Source organism: Palaemon carinicauda, chromosome 21 (genome assembly GCF_036898095.1).
Source record: "Palaemon carinicauda isolate YSFRI2023 chromosome 21, ASM3689809v2, whole genome shotgun sequence".
NCBI classification, from domain to species: Eukaryota; Metazoa; Arthropoda; class Malacostraca; order Decapoda; family Palaemonidae; genus Palaemon; species Palaemon carinicauda.
Genome location: NC_090745.1, coordinates 81,639,437 through 81,661,205, shown reverse-complemented (window position 1 = coordinate 81,661,205; position 21,769 = coordinate 81,639,437). Strand labels below are relative to the sequence as shown.

The 21,769-nt window shown below is 45.4% G+C and overlaps 1 protein-coding gene across 1 annotated transcript in view; it reads right to left on the bottom strand.

Annotated features, from left to right (window-relative positions):
• Nucleotides 1-21,769, bottom strand: part of LOC137615014 (tafazzin-like) — a 117,181-nt gene that overhangs the window by 40,415 nt on the left and 54,997 nt on the right. The gene's annotated exons all lie outside the window — the stretch shown is intronic.

Sequence of the window (21,769 nt, the reverse complement as noted above, 5' to 3'; positions counted from 1 at the left end):
GTAAACACAGAACTCAATTTTCTCTCTGTCGTGCCACCGGCAAGACCTACTAATTCGCTGTTTCTAACTGGATTGGTTTTCACAACTTTTTGGTGAAGTACACGTTTCTAGTTTTGAGCTTTCGCTTTGCAGGCTTTATCTTCAATACATCCTTGCATTCTTTTGTTGATATCGGATTATTTGTTGATGACTTTGGATAGTTTTTGAATTCCCCTTTGACTAATTCAAAATGGCTGACCTTTCTCAAGTCCCTAAATTCAGGAAGTGTAATGCTAGGGACTGTTCAAGGCGTCTTCCGAAGGCCTCTATCGATCCTCACACCGTTTGTTCCAATTGTCGGGATAAAACCTGTCAATTGGAAGATCGATGTGAGGAATGCGTTGGGCTTTCGGAATTCGATTTTATCGAATTCCAGAAATATACACGTAGGCTAGAGAGAGATAGAGTCAGGAGAAGTTCATCTTGCTCCGTTGAATTTTCCTCTCCTCATGCCCCACAACCTATTCCTTCCCCTGTAGTGGTTGCTCCTGATCCCCCTTCTAGCACTCAAGAACCCTCCATGGCAGATATGATGCGTGCCATCCAAGCTCTGGGTGAGAGAGTCGAGTCCTTGGCTAGTGACCGTAACCAGCTCATGGCAGACGTCAAGGAGCTGAAGTGTAAGAGTGCAGTGGGTAGTGATAAAGTGAGTGATAGTGTTGTGGATAGTGTTGCGCTTGAGGGTTCGTCTGTTCGTGCCTGTCGTCCTCCCAGTCCGGAACCTCTTGCAAGCTCCCAAGTCCAGGGGAGAAGCAATGTCGTACGACCAAAGGGTTCGAGAGGCTTTAATCAGCGAACAGACGTTCCCTCCGTGGTTTCGGGCGTATCTACCCAAGATCGCCCCACCCACACAAAGACGAGAGAGCCCATTTATTCCTCGTCTGCGGAAGAGGTTTCTCGTAAGAAACCATGGACCAAGGTCTCGCGGCCTCTTAAGCGCAAGTCGGTCCCTTCCGCGCAAGTCCAACGGCCCAGTTGTAGCCACTGGGTCAGTTCGGACTCGCTGCAGTCTTCCGACGACTGCTCACCTCCTAAGAGAGGCAAAGCGGTACCGCCTCAGGCAGTCACACCGTCTGTTGCCGCACCTGCTCCTGTAGACCCTAAGTGGTCTTTGCTGCAGACCATGCAGTATCAGTTAACGTCATTGATGCAGGACTTTCGTGCGGAGAAGGTTGACGCTGCACCAACCTCTTGCCTACAACCAACCACGGTTGTGCGTCCTGTGGACGCTGAGGCGACCTTCTGCCGCACTCCAGCTGAGAGAGTCCCGCCACCCATGCGTTCCAGTGTACCCTGCCAGCCGCATGTTGACGTTCAGCGACGCACGGAACCTTCCGTTGACGTTCGCGAGGTACAACAACAGTCTAAGTTGTTTTGTTTTGACGCGGTGCGTCAACCTCCGCAACCCAGTGTGGTTACCTCTGCTCGCCCACATCAGACTAGACAGTCTGGAGTAGACGCTATGCGTACCCGCGCTGCTATGGTTGTTGCCAGTTCACAGACTGGGCAACAGTTCCATGACGTTGCGTCCGGTTCAGTCACGCGTGCACCCGTGCTACCGGACTCAGCTGACCAGCCGATTCCTACTCCTTTGCCGCTTCCTCCTCAATTCTCGGATGATGGACTCTCTGATGATGACGACGCGGCACACATTGATGACCCACATTCGGACCCTGACGAACCCAAGACCACGCAACCCTCTTTGGACTTTAGAAAAGTTCTTGCTCTGTTCAAAGAGATGTATCCGGACCAGTTTGTGTCTGCGGCTCCACGCTCTCCTCCGTCAGAGTTTGCTTTAGGTACGCAGTCATCCGCGCCTGCCTTTACGAAACTCGTCCTCGCCCGCTCGTCCAAGAGAGCTTTACGAGTTTTAGGAGATTGGATGCAGTCCAAAAAGAACCTAGGGAAGACAGCCTTTACGTTTCCCCCTGCGAAACTCTCTTCCAGATCGAGCGTCTGGTATGCCACGGGAGAAGTTCTCGGCTTGGGAGTTCCTGCCTCTGCCCAGGGCGACTTCTCAAGTCTGGTAGACTCACCCCGCAGGCTAGCCATGAGACGCTCTAAGATATGCTGGTCTCCTTCGGACCTAGACCATCTGTTGAAAGGAGTATTTAGAGCCTTCGAGGTCTTTAACTTTTTGGACTGGTGTCTGGGAGCTTTGAGCAGGAAGATCTCCCCGTCTGACAAGGAATCTTCCTTGCTCATAATGTCCTGCATGGACAAGGCCATACGTGACGGATCTAGTGAGCTTGCGTCTTCGTTCGTATCCGGGGTCCTCAAGAAACGGGAGAACCTTTGCTCTTTCCTGTCAGCTGGAGTAACACCGTGTCAAAGATCAGAACTTCTTTTTGCTCCTCTCTCAAAGTGCCTTTTTCCAGAGGACTTGATTAAGGAGATTGCTGCCTCTTTGATTCAGAAGGACACCCATGACCTGGTTGCGTCCTCTGCCCGCAAAGCCACCCCTTTGCCTACCTTGTCAAGACCCAGGATGGACACTCCAGCGTCCAGATTCATTCCGCCCTTTCGTGGCAGAGCCTCCAGCAGAGGAGGTGCTCGTGCCGAAGGGAGACGTGGGAAGAAGAAAGGTACCAAGTCCTTTAAAGGCAGAGTCTGACTGCCACCTTCTTCAGACAGCAGTGGGAGCCAGACTCAAGAACTTCTGGCAGACCTGGGAGAAAAGAGGCGCAGATGCACAATCTGTGAAGTTGCTCAGAGAAGGGTACAAGATCCCGTTTGTACGAAAACCCCCTCTAGCAACGTCTCCCATCGATCTCTCTCCCAGGTACAGAGAGGAAGACAAGAAACGAGCTTTGAAGCAGGAGGTGTCTCTCTTACTAGAAAAGGGAGCGGTAGTCAAAGTCCGGGACCATCAATCCCCGGGCTTCTACAACTGTCTCTTCTTAGTGGTAAAGAAGACAGGAGGGTGGAGGCCGGTGCTAGACGTCAGTGCGCTGAATGTCTTTGTCACAAAGCAGACGTTCGCCATGGAGACCACAAAGTCCGTTCTAGCAGCGGTCAGAAAGGAAGACTGGATGGTCTCTTTAGACCTAAGGGACGCATACTTTCACGTCCCCATCCACCCAGACTCCCAACCTTTTCTGAGATTCGTTTACGAAAAGGTTGTCTACCAGTTTCAAGCCCTGTGCTTTGGCCTAAGCACAGCTCCTCTTGTGTTTACGAGGCTGATGAGGAATATAGCCAAATTCCTTCATTTAGCGGACATCAGAGCCTCCCTCTATTTGGACGACTGGCTTCTAAGAGCTTCTTCCAGTTGTCGCTGTCTGGAGAATCTAAAGTGGACTCTAGATCTGATCAAGGAATTGGGTCTCCTGGTCAATATGGAAAAGTCTCAACTGGTCCCATCCCAAACTATTGTGTATTTAGGGATGGAGATTCACAGTCAAGCTTTTCGGGCTTTTCCGTCGGCCCCCAGAACAAGTCAAGCCCAGGTATGCATCCAGAACATGCTGAAGAAGGAACGATGTTCAGTCAGACAGTGGATGAGTCTGATAGGGACACTATCATCCCTGGAACAGTTCGTTTCGTTAGGAAGACTACACCTCCGTCCCCTTCAATTTCACCTAGCTGTTTACTGGAAAAAGGACAAGACGCTAGAAGCGGTCTCGATCCCCATTTCCAAGAAGATGAAGTCGTCCCTGACTTGGTGGAGGGACAGTATCAGCCTCAGAGAGGGTCTGCCCCTGGCTGTTCAGACTCCCAACCACGTTCTCTTCTCAGACGCATTGGACACGGGCTGGGGTGCGACATTAGACGGTCGGGAATGCTCGGGAACTTGGAACTCGAGTCAAAGAACGTTACATATCAACTGCAAGGAACTACTGGCAGTTCATCTGGCCTTGAAAAGCTTCAAGTCCCTCCTTCAAGGCAAAGTGGTGGAGGTGAACTCGGACAACACCACGGCTTTGGCGTACATCTCCAAGCAAGGAGGGACCCATTCTATGACGTTGTACGAGATCGCAAGGGACCTCCTCACCTGGTCAAAAGATCTAAACCTTTCTCTAGTAACGAGGTTCATAAAAGGCAACTTGAATGTAATGGCAGATTGCCTCAGTCGGAAGGGACAAATCATTCCAACAGAATGGACCCTACACAAGGATGTGTGCAAGAGACTGTGGGCCACATGGGGCCAGCCTACCATAGATCTCTTCGCAACCTCGATGACCAAGAGGCTCCCAATATATTGCTCACCAATCCCGGACCCAGCAGCAGTTCATATAGATGCCTTTCTACTGGATTGGTTACATCTAGACCTATATGCATTCCCCCCGTTCAAGATTGTCAACAAGGTACTGCAGAAGTTCGCCTCTCACGAAGGGACAAGGTTGACGTTAGTTGCTCCCCTCTGGCCCGCGAGAGAATGGTTCACCGAGGTACTTCAATGGCTAGTGGACGTTCCCAGAACTCTTCCTCTAAGGGTGGACCTTCTACGTCAGCCACACGTAAAGAAGGTACACCAAGGCCTCCACGCTCTTCGTCTGACTCCCTTCAGACTATCGAAAGACTCTCAAGAGCTAGAGGCTTTTCGAAGGAGGCAGCCAGGGCGATTGCTAGAGCAAGGAGGACATCCACTCTTAGAGTCTACCAGTCGAAGTGGGAAGTCTTCCGAAACTGGTGCAAGTCAGTATCAGTATCCTCGACCAGTACCTCTGTAACCCAAATAGCTGACTTCCTCTTATACCTGAGGAAAGAAAGATCTCTTTCAGCTCCCACTATCAAGGGTTACAGAAGCATGTTGGCATCAGTCTTCCGTCACAGAGGCTTAGATCTTTCCAACAACAAAGATCTACAGGACCCCCTTAAGTCTTTTGAGACCACGAAGGAGCGTCGTTTGGCTACACCTGGTTGGAATTTAGACGTGGTACTAAGATTCCTTATGTCAGAAAGGTTCGAGCCCCTACAATCAGCCTCCTTTAAAGATCTCACTTTAAAGACTCTTTTCCTGGTTTGCTTAGCCACAGCTAAAAGAGTCAGTGAGATTCACGCCTTCAGCAGGAACATCGGATTTTCATCTGAAACGGCTACATGTTCTTTACAGCTTGGTTTTCTAGCCAAAAACGAGCTACCTTCTCGTCCTTGGCCGAAATCGTTCGATATTCCAAGCCTTTCTAATATGGTTGGAAATGAACTAGAAAGAGTCTTATGCCCTGTTAGAGCTCTTAAGTTCTATTTAAGACGAACTAAACCTTTACGAGGACAGTCAGAAGCTTTATGGTGTTCTATTAAGAAACCTTCTTTGCCTATGTCAAAGAATGCCTTATCCTATTATATCAGACTGTTAATACGAGAAGCTCATTCCCATCTGAGTGAGGAAGACCAAGCTTTGCTGAAGGTAAGGACACATGAAGTTAGAGCTGTCGCAACTTCAGTGGCCTTTAAACAAAATAGATCTCTGCAGAGTATAATGGACGCAACCTATTGGAGAAGCAAGTCAGTGTTCGCGTCTTTTTATCTTAAAGATGTCCAGTCTCTTTACGAGAACTGCTACACCCTGGGACCATTCGTAGCAGCGAGTGCAGTAGTGGGTGAGGGCTCAACCACTACATTCCCCTAATTCCATAACCTTTTTAATCTTTCTCTTGAAATGTTTTTTATTGTTGTTTTTGGGTTGTCCGGAAGGCTAAGAAGCCTTTCGCATCCTGGTTGATTTGGCGGGTGGTCAAATTCTTTTCTTGAGAAGCGCCTAGATTAGAGGTTTTGATGAGGTCCTGTAGTATGGGTTGCAACCCTTGATACTTCAGCTCCTAGGGGTCGCTCAGCATCCTAAGAGGATCGCGAGGCTCCGTAAGGAAGACGTACTTAAAAAGGCAGAGTAATTGTTCAAGTCGACTTCCTTACCAGGTACTTATTTATTTTATGTTTGTTATTTTGATAACTGCTAAAATTAAATAAAAAATCCTTAGCTCATAATAATGTAAACAATTATTGCTGGTCTCTACCCACCCCCCTGGGTGTGAATCAGCTTATATAATCACCGGCTAAGTTTAATATTGAAAAATGTTATTTTTATAATGAAATAAATTTTTGAATATACTTACCCGGTGATTATATATTAAAGGACCCTCCCTTCCTCCCCAATAGAGACGCAGTGGACCGAGGAGAAAATTGAGTTCTGTGTTTACATTGAGTACTGAGTACCTGCACGACAGATGGCGCTGTTGAAGTACACCCCCTACCTGCATAGCGATCGCTGGCGGATTTTTAACGTAGAGTTTTCTGTCGAGCAGCAGAGCTGCAGCTTATATAATCACCGGGTAAGTATATTCAAAAATTTATTTTATTATAAAAATAACATATTTCATACCCATAACTAATTTTGGAAAAAATTAAGGCCTTGTATAATTTTAAAAGTTTTACGGTCTTCTCCCCATCATGTATGGGACAATACTTTTAAAAGATTCAGAGCCTCAAGACTTTTAGCTTTTAACGCCTTCAAGTGTGGAACCCATGTCAACCTACAATTGAAATTCAATCCTAAAATTTTGGCTTCACCTACACATGGGATCCGTTGACATTCCATGTATATATCCAGGTCTGGATATACTCCCCGGATACGACAGAAATGTACAATAGTAGTTTTGCTGGTTGAAAACTTAAACACATTCACATAAGCCCACTGAATAATTTTGTCCATTGCGAGTTTTAGTTTTCTCTCAACCATTGCCATTCTTGCTCCAGCAAATGATATGGAGAGATCATCCACAAATAGTGTTGAGAGAACATCCTGAGGAATGACTGAGGATATCCCATTAATTGCTAGTGCAAACAGGGAAAAGTCATAGAGGAACCTACTGTATATCCTTACCAGAATTTACAGTCTGGAATGTATTGCTATTAAAAGTGATGGATATAGATTTCTATTCACCCCCCTTGTAAGGAAGATGGGGAAAATGCTTGTATCTATTTATATAGTAGTTACTCAAGGTTCATTCAAATGAAAACTGTAATGGCACAACAGTTGCACCCCAAGGAAGGAGAGAAAAGAGGAAAAAAAGGCCAGACATTCTTATTCTTATCCAAAAATTATTCATGGCCATTATCTTAGATAAGATGTTTCTTTTCCAGTTAGTGTTTAGGTACACTACATAATCTGCTGAACAGCTACCACTATAGTCTATTTTTTTTTTGCGGTGCATATTTGCACCGACTCACAGGGGTGCCCTTTTAGCTCGGGAAGGTTCCTAATACCTGATTGGACGGAAGTATTTTTGTCCGAACACATTCATTGTTCTCAAATAATTACCAAGCAATGTGAATCAAAACTTATTTACTAGCCTATATTTCTCCACCAGATATATGTTTTGTCAATAAACAATGTGAAAGGATAAATATATTATAAAGTATCATCATGGTAAGTCTAAATTTAATAACACAATCCACCGAAGTCAACGACAGCAGCCTATTTTCGGATGCACGCTTTGTAATTTTGTAATTTTTCACATATTTTATCACAAATTGGGATAAATTACACTCGGCATAAGTTGAACATGTTATTATAAACTTTCTTTGAATACCAGAGTTTACCACCAAAAACCTGGAATTAATAAAACCCGATATTTCTGAAAACTTATGAGGAAGTAAAAGAACAGCCTGCAGCGACCTGGCGGGAAAACAATCCCTTCTGACTGTCATAGACGCAGTTTTTTTTTCGCAATATAGTTCGGTCTATTCCTTTCAGTTTAAATAGTCTTGCATTGTCTCTCTTCAGAATATTTTGCTTAGTATTTTCCCACATTCCTGTTCCTCACCTAATATCTATCTATTTTCCCTGATATCCCTTCTTTCATATATGGGATATCAGCACTACGATTCCTTATGTTTTGTACCTTATGTCAATAAGTATGTAAATAGTAATAAAAACATAAATTTTATGCTTTGCAGTGAGTATAGCCTATTCTGTAAACCTGTTTTGTAGCTCACATTATATCATATGAAATTAAGCATAGTATGACAAATTCGTAGGTAATTTGTATTTTTCCTAACTATAAAATCCTTAGCTATTTAATAGGGATTATTACTTTCAGCGTAGCTGAAATGACGAGCCATTAAAATTTTAACAAGGGTTTATTACCCCACCGCTACCCCACCCCCCTTCACACACACCTGAGCTTCAGCTCACTTTGCTTGGAGGTCAGATACAGTATTATTGGGAGGGATCCTGCCAAGGCCTTTCAAAGAAAGGAGGGCGGGTCCATCAGGACGACATGGCTATCTCACCCAAAAATAGATTTTTCGCTTCGCTTAAAATGTTATTTTCATTAGTAAAATAAATTTTTGAATATACTTACTCGATGATCATGTAGCTGTCAACTCTGTTGCCCGACAGAAATCTACGGTCGGGATACGCCAGCGATCGCTATACAGGTGGGGGTGTACACAACAGCGCCATCTGTGTGCAGGTACTCAAGTACTTCTTGTCAACAAGAACTCAATTTTCTCCTCGGTCCACTGGTTCTCTATGGGGAGGAAGGGCGGGTCCTTAAATTCATGATCATCGGGTAAGTATATTCAAAAATTTATTTTACTAATGAAAATAACATTTTTCAATATTAATCTTACCCGATGATCATGTAGCTGATTCACACCCAGGGTGGTGGGTGGAGACCAGCATACATGTTAACAAAGAAGCTAAGTATCCCGTATCTTATTTTAGCCGTTATTCAAAATAACAAACATAAAATAAATAAGTACCTGGTAAGGAAGTCGACTTGAACCATTACTCTGCCTTTTTAAGTACGTCTTCCTTACTGAGCCTAGCGATCCTCTTAGGATGCTGAGCGACTCCTAGGTGCTGAAGTATTAAGGGCTGCAACCCATACTAAAGGACCTCATCACAACCTCTAATCTAGGCGCTTCTCAAGAAAGAATTTGACCACCCGCCAAATCAACCAGGATGCGGAAGGCTTCTTAGCCTTCCGGACAACCCAGAAATATTTCAAGAGAAAGATTAAAAAGGTTCTGGAATTAGGGAATTGTAGTGGTGGAGCCCCCACCACTACTGCACTCGTTGCTACGAATGGTCCCAGAGTGTAGCAGTTCTCGTAAAGAGACTGGACATTCTTAAGATAAAAGACGCGAACACTGATTAGCTTTTCCAAAAGGTTGCGTCGAAAATATTTTGCAGAGATCTATTTTATTAAAAGGTCACGGAAGTTGTGATAGCTCTAACTTCGTGTGTCCTTACCTTCAGCCAAGCTTGGTCTTCCTCATTCAGAAGGGAATGAGCTTCTCGTATTAACAGTCTGAAAATAATAGGATAAAGAATTCTCTGACATAGGCAAAGATGAATTCTTAACTGAACACCATAAAGCTTCAGACGGGCCTCATAAAGGTTTTTAAAAAAAAGAACTTAAGAGCTCTACAGGACATAATACTCTTTCTAGTTCCTTTCCAACCATATCGATAAGTTTGGAATAACGAACGATATTGGTCAAGGCCGAGAAGGCAGCTCGTGTTTGGCTAGAAAACCAAGATGTAGAACATGTAGCCGTTTCGGATGAAAATCCGATGTTCTTGCTGAAGGCATGAATCTCACTGACTCTTTTAGCTGGTAAAGCATATCAGGAAAAGAGTCTTAAAGGTGAGATCTTTCAGGGAGGCTGATTGAAGTGGTTCGAACCTGTCTAACATAAGGAATCTTAGAACCACGTCTAAATTCCAACCAGGTGTAACCAAACGACGCTCCTTCGTGGTCTCAAAAGACTTAAGGAGGTCCTGTAGATCTTTATTGTTAAAAAGATCTAAGCCTCTGTGACGGAAGACTGATGCCAACAAGCTTCTGTAACCCTTGAAAGTGGGAGCTGAAAGAGATCGCTCTTTTCTCAGATATAAGAGGAAGTCAGCTATTTGAGTTACAGAGGTACTGGTCGAGGATACGGATACTGACTTGCACCAGTTTAGGAAGATTCCCCACTTCGATTGGTAGACTCTAAGGGTGGATGTTCTCCTTGCTCTAACAATCGCTCTGGTTGCCTCCTTCGAAAAACCTCCAGTTCTCGAGAGTCTTTCGATACTCTGAAGGCAGTGAGACGAAGAGCGTGGAGGCCTTGGAGTACCTTCTTACGCGTGGCAGACGTAGCGGGTCCACCCTTAAGGGAAGAGTTCTGGGAACGTCTACTAGCCATCGAAGTACCTCGGTAAGTTATTCTCTCGCGGGCCAGAGGGAAGCAACTAGAGTCAACTTTGTCCCAACGTGAGAGGCGAACTTCTGCAGTACCTTGTTGACAAACTAGAACGGAGGGAATGCATATAGATCTAGATGAGACTAATCTAGTAGAAAGGCATCTAAAAGAACCACTGCTGGGTCTGTTGAGAGCCTCTTGGACATCGAGTTTGCGAAGAGATCCATGGTTGGATGGCCCCAAGTGACCCAAAGTCTCTTGCATACATCTCTGTGGAGGGTCCAATATGTTGGAATTATTGTCCCTTCCTACTGAGACAAACTGCTAAGACATTCAAGTTGCCTTGGAAGAAATTTGTTACTAGTGAAAAGTCAAGACCTGTTGAACAGGAGAGGAGGTCACTAGCGAACTCGCACCATGTCAGAGAATAGGTCCCTCCTTGCTAGGAGATGAACATCAAAGCAGGGAGTTGTCCGTGTTGACCTCCATTACTTTGTCTTGAAGGAGAGACCTGAAGCTTTTCCAGGTCAGACTTACTGCCAGAAGCTTCTTGCAGTTAAAATGCATTGTCCTTTGACGCGAGTTCCATAATCCCGAGCATTCCCTACCGCCTAAGGTCGCACCCCAGCCTACGTCCGATGCGTCTGAGAAGAGAACGTGGTTGGGAGTCTGAACAGTCAGGGGAAGACCCTATAAAAGGTTGATAAAGTCCTTTCCTCAGGTTAGACCAGACTTATCTTCCGGAAACCGGGATCGAGACCGCTTGTAGCGTCTTGTCCTTTTCCAGTGAAGAGCTAGATGAAACCGAAGAGGACGGAGGTGTAGTCTTCCAAGTGACACCAAATGCACCACGGATGACAGTGTCCTAACCAGACTCATCCACAGCCTGACAGGGCCGTATTCCTTCTTCAGCATCTTCTGGATGGATAGCAGGGCTGGGGATTGATCTTCTCGTTCAGCCATGTCCTCATCAGAGGGTTCCTCATCCGAAACTGATGAGGAAACGGCAACGGAGTGGGCAACGTCTGACTCGCTGAATCCGGTCGCACTGGTGGATGCGTGACGGAGCCGGACACAAGATCACGGTACTGCTGCACAGTCTGTGAACTGTCAACCATGGGGAAGCGAGGAAGTACAGCGACAACCCGAAACTGTCTAGACTGTCTGGGTAGTACAGACAACTCCTTATCGGGTTGCTGAGGTTGCCGCACTGTGTCACAACAAGTCACCTCTGCTGGTTGTTGAACGTCTTCCCAGTGACACACTGACTCCGTAAAAAATCCTCTAACAAGGACTAAGCTTGGACTGCATGTCTTGCAACAAAGCCCAAGGTCTATGGGAGCAGGTGTGGCAACAGACGGGGTTAGCGACTGAAGCGGAACCATTTACCCTCCCTGGAAGCATGTTATGCTTAAATAAAAGTCCATAGGAGGCTAAGCAGCTTAAGGCTCCTCTCCAAATGACAGAGTCCTCAAGGGAATATCAGAAGGAGGGAGAACAGCACTTTCTCATCTACAGGAACCATATCCGAGAAAAGCTAGGTTCTCTCAGTGAGGGTTTCACTGGTGCAAAAGCAGCAGACCAGAAGGCAACGTATGAAACTGCTTGACAGTCTGTGAACTGTCAAAAACTGAACTGTCAACCACAACAGGAGCGTGAGGACATACAGCACTGGTGTATAAGTAGCAGACCAGAAGGCAACGTCATGTAACTGTATGACAGTTTGTGAGTTGGCAACAACCAAAGTTGTGTGGGGAAGCCTCAACTCCTGACTGACTAGTTTGCTGCTGGCGAGTGGCGGTAACCACAGTGTGTTGCGGAGGCTGACACACCGTGTCAAAACACGGCAGCTTGTGGTAGCTCACGCACGGCAACGGAGTGCTCTGTGTGTGGGAGTCATCATACATCTGGCAGGGTTGACTTGTGCATGGGTGGAGGAGCTCTCACAACAAGAGTGTGAGAGCAGGAAGCCATGCCGGGCGCACAACCGTGGGAGGTGTAGGCCCACGGGTGCATCGTCAACCTTCTCCGCAGTCGGAGTGTGGGAGCTGGCAACAACAAAAGCAGAGTGCTGGAGCGTGGGAGGGGCTGCGGTGGGTTGAGGAGCATGCGGTATGGTATGCGGAGCATGCTGTAAGGTATGCGGAGCATGCTGTAAGGTATGCGGCTCATGCTGCATGGTATGCGGAGCATGCTGTAAGGTATGCAGAGCATGCTGCATGGTATGCGGAGCATGCTGTAAGGTATGCAGAGCATGCTGCATGGGCTGAGGAGAATGCCGCATAGTGCTGGAACCCGGCAGCTCTACAGAACCTTCCCACTGCTGATGCGGTAGCTCACGCATGTTAGCAGATGGTGCAGCAAGAACATGCGTCTGGCAGGGTGGACTGCGCATCGGTGGTGGAGCTCTCACAGGTGGAGGGTGGGAGCAGGCAGCCGCAGTATCTGCTGAGCGCACAACCTCGGCGGGTTGTAGGTTAACAGGTGCATTGTCAACCTTCCAGCATGATACTCCTGCATGAAGGAGCAAGCTGAGACTGTATAGTCTGCAGCATGGACCACTAGGGTCTATGAAAGACAACAACAAACGGAGCTACTGTCCGTTGTGACTGAGGGTCTAAAAACCGCTGGTGCGGCAACAGACGGAGTTACTGCCTGTTGCGGTACCACCTTGCCTCTCTTGGGAGGTGTGCAGTTGTCGTACTGCAGCAAGTCCGAACTGACCCAGTGGCTACACCTAGGCCGTTGGACTTGCGCAGAAGGGACCGACTTGCACTTAAAAGTTGCAAGATTTGGTCCATGGTTTCTGCGAGAAACCTCTTCCGCAGACGAGGAATAAATGGGCTCTCTCGTCTTTGTGTGGGTGGGGTGATCACGTCGGCAACGTGTGTAGATACACCCGAAACCACGGAGGGAAACGTCTGTTCGTTGATCAAGGCCTGTGGAACCCATAAGTCCTTCGACATTACTTCTCCCCTGGGCTTGGGAGCTTGTAAGAGGTATCGGACTAGGTGAACAACTGGCACGAACAGACGAACCCTCGAACGCAACACTGTAACACTTTGCGCATATCACTTTATCACTTTTGATTTTCTGTTTGCACTTATTTCACTGAACTCGAAACTTTAAGTGGTTTGTACCTGAAACACGCAATCCTATCCTTCATTAAAAGGTAGTAATTGCGAAAACAGTATTACAATGTAACAGAAAAACATAATGAAAGATAAAGAATTCAGTGGCTGGAAAAGAGACTAAACACTAGATCAAATAAACTACGTTTAAAATCTCTCACCGCATAAAGCCTGGGAACAAGAATAAAACTCTAGAAACGTTTTACCTTCTTCCCCTATAGCGACTAGGAAGAAGAGCAAAAAACGAGAACAACGTTACCCGCTTGAACGAAACGTTTATCCTCCTCTCTCTCCCTCCGTCTCTATCTCTCTCTCTCTCTCTCTCTTGACTTAGAACCTGAGAGATGAGCCCAATTATGTATATCGTTAAAATATATTATTTGTTAAAGGAAAAAAAAAAAAACTGAAAGGTTTCCCAAATAAAAAGTTCCTTTATTAGAATTAAAACCATTTAAGCTAAGAAAGAATGAACGAAACGCTAGAATCGGTTTACTCTTACTGCAACGTGAAACCGTGAAATACTCTCTCTCTATCGTAACGATAGAGCGCAAGTTGAACGTTAAAATTAAAATAGCATAAATTCTTAACAGGAAAAACGATATGACGGGCTCAATGTTAATTAACTTCGGTTCCAAGTAAGGACCGCCTACTATTAGGAAAGGTCGTATATAAACAAACATAAAAATTAATTTTTATAAGTTTATAATAAATGGAAGTTAATCGAAGAGGCCTATAATGGCGGAGAGATATAAAATAAATCTATAACTTTGTTAAGCAAAATTACCAAAAACCTAAACACACTTCCGTCTAAGGGAAGGGTGGGTATAAAAAGTGAAAGAGAGTCTATACTCTCTTCGACACCAACACTTCCGTCTAAGGGAGGGGTCGGCCATTTAAAAGTGAAAGAGAGTCCATACTCTCTTCGTCACCATAATTAAATCAAATTAATTCCAAAAGCTTGCTAAGCTAATGATAAAGCTTCCTGAATAGCGAAGGCTAAACTCTAGAGCAAATACATCACCAAATCGTGAACAATAACTCCAGAATCAACAGCGTATCCAAGTAGGTCTAGCCGGTGGCACGACAGAGGAAAAATTGAGTTCTTGTTGACAAGAAGTACTTGAGTACCTGCTCACAGATGGCGCTGTTGTGTACACCCCCACCTGTATAGCGATCGCTGGCGTATCCCGACCGTAGATTTCTATCGGGCAACAGAGTTGACAGCTACATGATCATCGGGTAAGATTAATATTGAAAAATCCGTTATTGGGGCTCAGGCCATGTCGTCCTGATGGAAGTTTACCAGAGCATTAATGTATCCGTGGATTTTCCAATCGTGCCTTGCCTCAAGACAATATTTCCTTGGTCATTTAGACCTTAGAGACCTATGACGTTACCGTTATACATCATTGCTTCTAATCATGAACTATGTTAGTGCTTCCTGCCCCCTACAGGGAAGAGTCATCCTAGACTCGGGAAAAAGTCTCGAAGTTTGCATATTTCATATGACCAACCTACCAACAAAAGGGGCATACAGGTCTCACTGTATGCCTTTAGCCAAAGTTTTTATTTTCAAAGCGAACCAAGGTTCACATAAGCCACCCTAGCATCTAAGGTATATCAGCTCAGCTGTATACCACAATGGATAAGTTTATATCCATATCAAAACAAGGTAAGCATGGGCAGAAAAGGTTTGTATACATTCAGGAACAAAGTTACTACAGTTGTTCAACGTTATTATGCCAAATGATAAGGAATAAAAAAGTAATGCTCATACATAACTTTATTTATATATGTTTGGGGCGAAATAAGACGCAAAAAAACAATCAGACATTTACTGGCAATCAATAAATAGTAATTCAGCATGCATTTCATAATAACAGAGAAAATGCAAGCAAATAAACTCTTGTAAACATAGAAAACAGATTAGATCAGAAATACTTGTTTTACCCTGAAAACAAGTTCATGCCACTCAATTGAAAATTCAATAATTTTCTGATACTTCTCTGAGAAAGTCTGTCTATTTACACTTGTGTAGAAAACACACGGCACTAGTGTTAAATCTATGTTTCTTCACCTTTAGACACTGGAACAGTCCATAATGTCACCTTGATGACATTTCACTTACCATGTTGCACTATAATGTGCCAACATGTACACCCTATAGAATTATAGTTCCAATTAATTCACTGTTCCTCACAGCACTAAGCGACAGGTTTTAGTACACTACCTGCCGCCACCACGTATCTCTTTAATTCTTGCACTTGCTTTGCGTAGTGCTTGAAAAACACTCTGGATGACTTCCATCCCGTATACAAGCGAAGACGCTCGAAATCCATGTATTGGAAAAAATTTAACGACGAAGCAATTTTTCTAGGATCATGACCTGCGGGTGTACTGTCAAGATCCGCTCTGCGAATGAATTAGGTGATCTTCGCCCTTAGTTGTTTCAGGGATAAATTTGAGCCCGGTGTTTCTCCTTTAAAGAGCTGTCCTCCCCTAAAGTCTGAAGTTCTACGAAGATAGACCTTTAGACACTCCACTGGACACAACAAGATATCTTCCTTCAGAGGGCAGATTCTCCAGGGATCCCACCTCTTGGTGGGTAGCTCGTTCTTGGCAAGAAACGTTGGGTCAGGGAAGAGATTCAATTCTCCCATTTCAGTAAACTGGATATGGCCCTCTTCCCAAGAAAGGGCCACTATTTCACTAACTCTAGCCCCTGAGGCTAAGGCAAACAAGAATATAACTTTTTGAGTCAAATCTTTCAGAGAGCAATTCTCGTTGTCCAATATCGAGGCAAAGTGTAATACCTTATCCAAGGACCATGAAATGGGCTTTGGAGGAGCTGCAGGCCTAAGCCTAATGCAGGCCTTTGGGACCTTGTTAAAGATTTCATTAGAAAAGTCTACTTGGAATGCGTAGAGCAAGGGTCTAATCAAGGCAGATTTACACGTAGTTATCGTGTTGGCTGCTAAACCTTGTTCATGAAGATGAATAAAGAAAGATAAACAGAAATCTGTTGAGATTCCATTTGGTTTTCTTGCCTTGACAAAAGCAACCCACTTCTTCCAAGATGACTTATATTGCCTTCTGGTAGATTTAGACTTGTATTCCTCTAAGAAGTCTATACTTTCTTTCGAGATCCCAAACCTTTTCCTTACTGCTAAGGAGAGAAAATCATGAGATGAAGGTCTTGGGTTTTCTGTAATGAAGCGAAGACAGTCGACTTCTGTACTTGTTGAGTCAGAACTGGGTCAGGCAGAGGAATCAGCCTCGGCTGCAATTCCAATACTAGAGGGAACCAGTTGCTCCGGGGCCACTTGGGAGCCACTAGGGCTGCTGTTCCTTGAAAAGATCTCAACTTGTTGACGACCTTCATCAGCAGGTAGGTTGGAGGGAACAGATAAATCCTGGTCCATCTGTTCCAGTCGGGGGATATGAAGTCCACTGCTTCCGCTAGAGGGTCCTCGTATGGGGCTACATACTGAGGAAGTTTCTTGTTGTCTCTCGTCGCGAAGAGGTCGATCTACAGTTCCGGGACTTGATGTAAGATGAAGGAGAATGATCTTGCGTCAAGGGACCATTCTGGCTCTATAGGCATTAGTCTGGATAGAGCGTCCGCCGTGGCATTGCGGAACCCTTGGATGTGAACTGCTGATAAGTGCCATCTCTTCTTTTCTGCTAAGCGGAAGATGGCCAACATTACTTGGTTGAGTTGAGGTGATCTCGAGCCTTGACGATTCAGGCATCTCATTATCACCTTGCTGTCCAGAATCAGTCTTATGTGGACTGAAGGGCGAGGGGACAATTTCTTCAGTGTGAGGAAGACTGCCATGGCCTCCAAAATGTTGATGTGGAAGGTCTTGAATGGAGAGGACCAAAATCCCTGAACTTTCCGTTGATGAGAGTGACCTCCCCATCCTTCCAATGATACGTCCGTGTGGATGATGACCGAGGGTGGAGGCGGTTGCAGAGGCACTGACCTCTTCAGGTTCTTGGCCTCCGACCATGGCTGGAGAAGTGATCGTAGTCGGATCGGCATTGGTCTTATTAGATCTCTTCGAGCGTTTGATGTGTATTTTCTCCAGACTCCTGATGCATCTTTTAACTGCGCTCTTAGCACTGGGTCTATCACTGATGCAAACTGAAAGGAACCCAGCACTCTCTCCTGTTGGCATCTTGATATCCTGTCGGATTTTAGTAGTCTCTTGACAGATCCCGCTATCTCTCTCCTATTCTTTAATGGAATGGAGAGGCGGTGTGACTGTAAGTTCCAATGTATACCTAGCCATTGAAACTTCTGAGCTGGAGATAGTCGACACTTTTTGGTGTTGATCTTGAATCCCAGATGTTCCAGGAACCAGATCACTTTCTTGGATGCTTGCATGCATTTCGTCTCGGATGCTGCCCACACCAGGCAATCGTTCAGGTAGGTTATCACCTGGACACCATCTAGGCGTAGTTGTTGAACAACTGCATCTGCAAGCTTCGTGATGATCCTTGGGGCTATGTTTAGTCCAAAGGGCATGGCTCTGAAAGCGTACTTTCTTTTTTGTAGCCTGAATCCTAGGTAGGAGGGGAGTTGGCGATTGATCGGAATATGCCAATAGGCATCTGCCATGTCTATGGAGACTGTGTATGCCCTTTTGGGCAATAGGGTATTTATGTGTTGAAGGGTCAGCATCCTGAACTTGTCGTTTTCTATGAACTTGAGTGGCGACAAATCCAGAATGACTCTGAGTTTGTATGAGTCCTTCTTGGGAATACAAAACAGGCTTCCTTGGAACTTGATGGACTTTTTCCTCCTTATTACCCGTTTGCTCAAAAGTTCTTGGGTATATTCTTCCAGAACGGAGGTGGAGTGTTGGAAGAAATGAGGAAATGATGGTGGAGCTGTCTTCCAGCTCCAACCTAGTCCGTTTTTTATTAGGCTGTGGGCCCAGGGATCGAAGGTCCAGCGATTCCGGAATAGTCGGAGTCTTCCTCCTACTGGAAGCATCTCATTGCTTCTGATGTCCAGAGGGCTTACCTCCTTGACCACGTCCTCCCCTACCCCCACTTCCTCTCGAGGGACGTCTAGAGGAACCTCTACTTGACCCTCTACCTTTAGGGCGAAACGTAGTGGTCTGCCTCTCATAGGCGGGAGTGAAAGCTGGTGACTGATTCACCACCTGCTGGGGTACCATCTGGTAGGTGGGTTTGGGTTGTGCCACCATCTTGGGCACCGCAGCCATGGGAAGTTGCAGTTGTTGTCTTGCGCGGCGAGAGGGCAACCTTGGCCTCTTCGTCTTCCGTTTCGGTTGGGGACCCTCATCCGGGGAAGACTTCCATTTAGCCGACATACCCCACTTCTGGAGAAGATTCCTGTTCTCCGTGGCGGCCTTGTCGACTATTTCCTTGACCACTTCATTCGGGAAGAGGTCTTTCCCCCAGATACTGGAAGATATCAACTTCCTAGGTTCGTGTCTTACCGCAGCCGAGGCAAACACGAACTCCCTGCAAGCCCTTCTAGCCCTAACAAAGCTATAAAAGTCTTTAATCAGGGTTGCCAAATGCATTTTGGCCAGGACCATGAACATATCTGGGGACCTATGTTCACTGGCCATTGCCTCCATACTAATCTGGAGGGACAGAGAAGCAGCAAGCCTTTCCTTCATCTCCTGTTCCCTACGCAGGAAAAAATCAGACTACTTGGAGAGGTTTTCGCTGAACTGACGTCCAGCGATATCCGCCTCCAACTTCCCGACTGAGAAGGTAAGCTGAATATCCTTCCAGTCCTTGTGATCTGTAGGCAGGGCTAGGGAAAGGGGCCTACTCTCCTCCAGTGTAGGGCAAGGTTTCCCAGCTTCCACTGCCTTGATCACCGCCTTGAACCCTTTCTCCGCAAAGGGAAAGGCCATTGTTGCTGGAGCAAGAAAGAAAGGGTGTTTCTTACTCAGGGCTGGCACCTTAGAACTAGTGAAGCCCCTGTCCTTCAAACTGCTGGCCAACAAAGCCTTTGTGTGGTCAAGCACTATGATCTCTTTCGGCTCTATCTCCTCTTTGGATACAGGTTCCGCTTTTAGACGGACGAAGCAGTCAGGGTAGGAATCAAAGCTGGGCCAGAACTCAATGGCCTCGATAAGGACAGCTCCCAGCTTTTCCGAGAGGAAGATCTTCCCATTCATAATGGGCATGTACTCAGCATGCCTCCATGGGTTTACCTCAGAACACGAGGGAAGATCCTTGACATTGAGTCTCTTATGAGACCCACGGGACACTGCAAGCTGATGAATCTCCTTCCTTAGCTTAGCTTCCCTTTCTTCACTCCTCTTCTGAAACGTCTCCATCATGGCCATGATGGCAGACAGGGTCTTATCTGACGTATCAGGTTGAGGAGCAGAGGACGTAGAGGGCACTGGTTCTGGGGCTGGAACCGACGAAACAGACACAGTTTCGACTTCATCCTATTCCGTCTCTGGAGCCAACGTTGACTCCTCTTCCTGACCTTCAGCCAGAAGGTCCTTTTCGGTGTCTTCTGACACCTCTGACATCCTCTCGTCGTCTAGATGGATGTCCTTCATCGCATCCGAGACATCCGTATCTATGGATAACTGGACACAAGGATCTCAGGGTGAGGCTGTGGAATAACGGCATCGGCAGATGCTTTGGGGAATAGATAGGCCCTCATACGCTCCTTTGGGAGGTAAGGCCCCATGGCATTTTTCTGGAAGCCACGAACCCATCTACGCAGCTTACTCCGAGCTCCCTGCCTTGACTCCGTTGTCTTGGGGTCTTCAAAGACCTCACTAACCAAGGCTTTGCACACATTACATACCTGGGGGTCCCAATATTTGAGAGGTCCCTTGGTGATGGAACAATGGGAGTGTGTCCTACACTCCTCGTGGCCGCAGAAGTCCTTGCTGCGGACGTTGCAGAAGATAATGCGGCACTTCACATGGTCCTCCTGTAAAGAGAGGAAAATAAAACGAGTATAAGGTAGTTCATCTCACTAGATAAACTAATAAATATTATTAATAATATTTTCCATTTTATTTTAGAAATTAATTAGGAAAGACACATACGTGTGTTTCCTGCCCAGCCAATTGCTGTGACCTCCCTCAAAATTAAGCCTAGGGTTATCCTCCTCAAGAGGCCCATTGGAAGAATCTAGCCTATAAGGCTAGCTGCGTGTAACTTAACACCAACTTCCAAAGATTAATAATGAGGGTCATTGGTAACTGATCATCTATCAGTATTAGTCCAGCCGTCTTCGGTAAAAATATGGGGGAATCATTCACATTCGGTTAAAAGCACCAAATTGTGCACAAAGTTAGCTTTTGATGTACCTTTTGAAATGTGATAGAGACCCATTTGATATCTTTCCAATATGGCCGCTTTTTTCAAGATGGCCGCCAAAATTCAGGAAAATGCTGCTATTCGAACGATTTTCATCGTATAGTTACAATTTTGGAGTCTTTACCTATACTTTCAAGGATGTTCTAAACAATGAGAATAAAAATAAGTACAGGAGAACAATATTTTACAAGCAAATGCCCATTTAAATTCTGAAATAAGTCAAACAGGCTGAAAAATTGCTCTAAATGTTGTTATGTCTCAATATGTTATTTTTATAATAAAATAAATTTTTGAATATACTTACCCGGTGATTATATAAGCTGCAGCTCTGCTGCTCGACAGAAAACTCTACGTTAAAAATCCGCCAGCGATCGCTATGCAGGTAGGGGGTGTACTTCAACAGCGCCATCTGTCGTGCAGGTACTCAGTACTCAATGTAAACACAGAACTCAATTTTCTCCTCGGTCCACTGCGTCTCTATTGGGGAGGAAGGGAGGGTCCTTTAATATATAATCACCGGGTAAGTATATTCAAAAATTTATTTTATTATAAAAATAACATTTTTCAATATTAAACTTAGCCGGTGATTATATAAGCTGATTCACACCCAGGGGGGTGGGTAGAGACCAGCAATAATTGTTTACATTATTATGAGCTAAGGATTTTTTATTTAATTTTAGCAGTTATCAAAATAACAAACATAAAATAAATAAGTACCTGGTAAGGAAGTCGACTTGAACAATTACTCTGCCTTTTTAAGTACGTCTTCCTTACGGAGCCTCGCGATCCTCTTAGGATGCTGAGCGACCCCTAGGAGCTGAAGTATCAAGGGTTGCAACCCATACTACAGGACCTCATCAAAACCTCTAATCTAGGCGCTTCTCAAGAAAAGAATTTGACCACCCGCCAAATCAACCAGGATGCGAAAGGCTTCTTAGCCTTCCGGACAACCCAAAAACAACAATAAAAAACATTTCAAGAGAAAGATTAAAAAGGTTATGGAATTAGGGGAATGTAGTGGTTGAGCCCTCACCCACTACTGCACTCGCTGCTACGAATGGTCCCAGGGTGTAGCAGTTCTCGTAAAGAGACTGGACATCTTTAAGATAAAAAGACGCG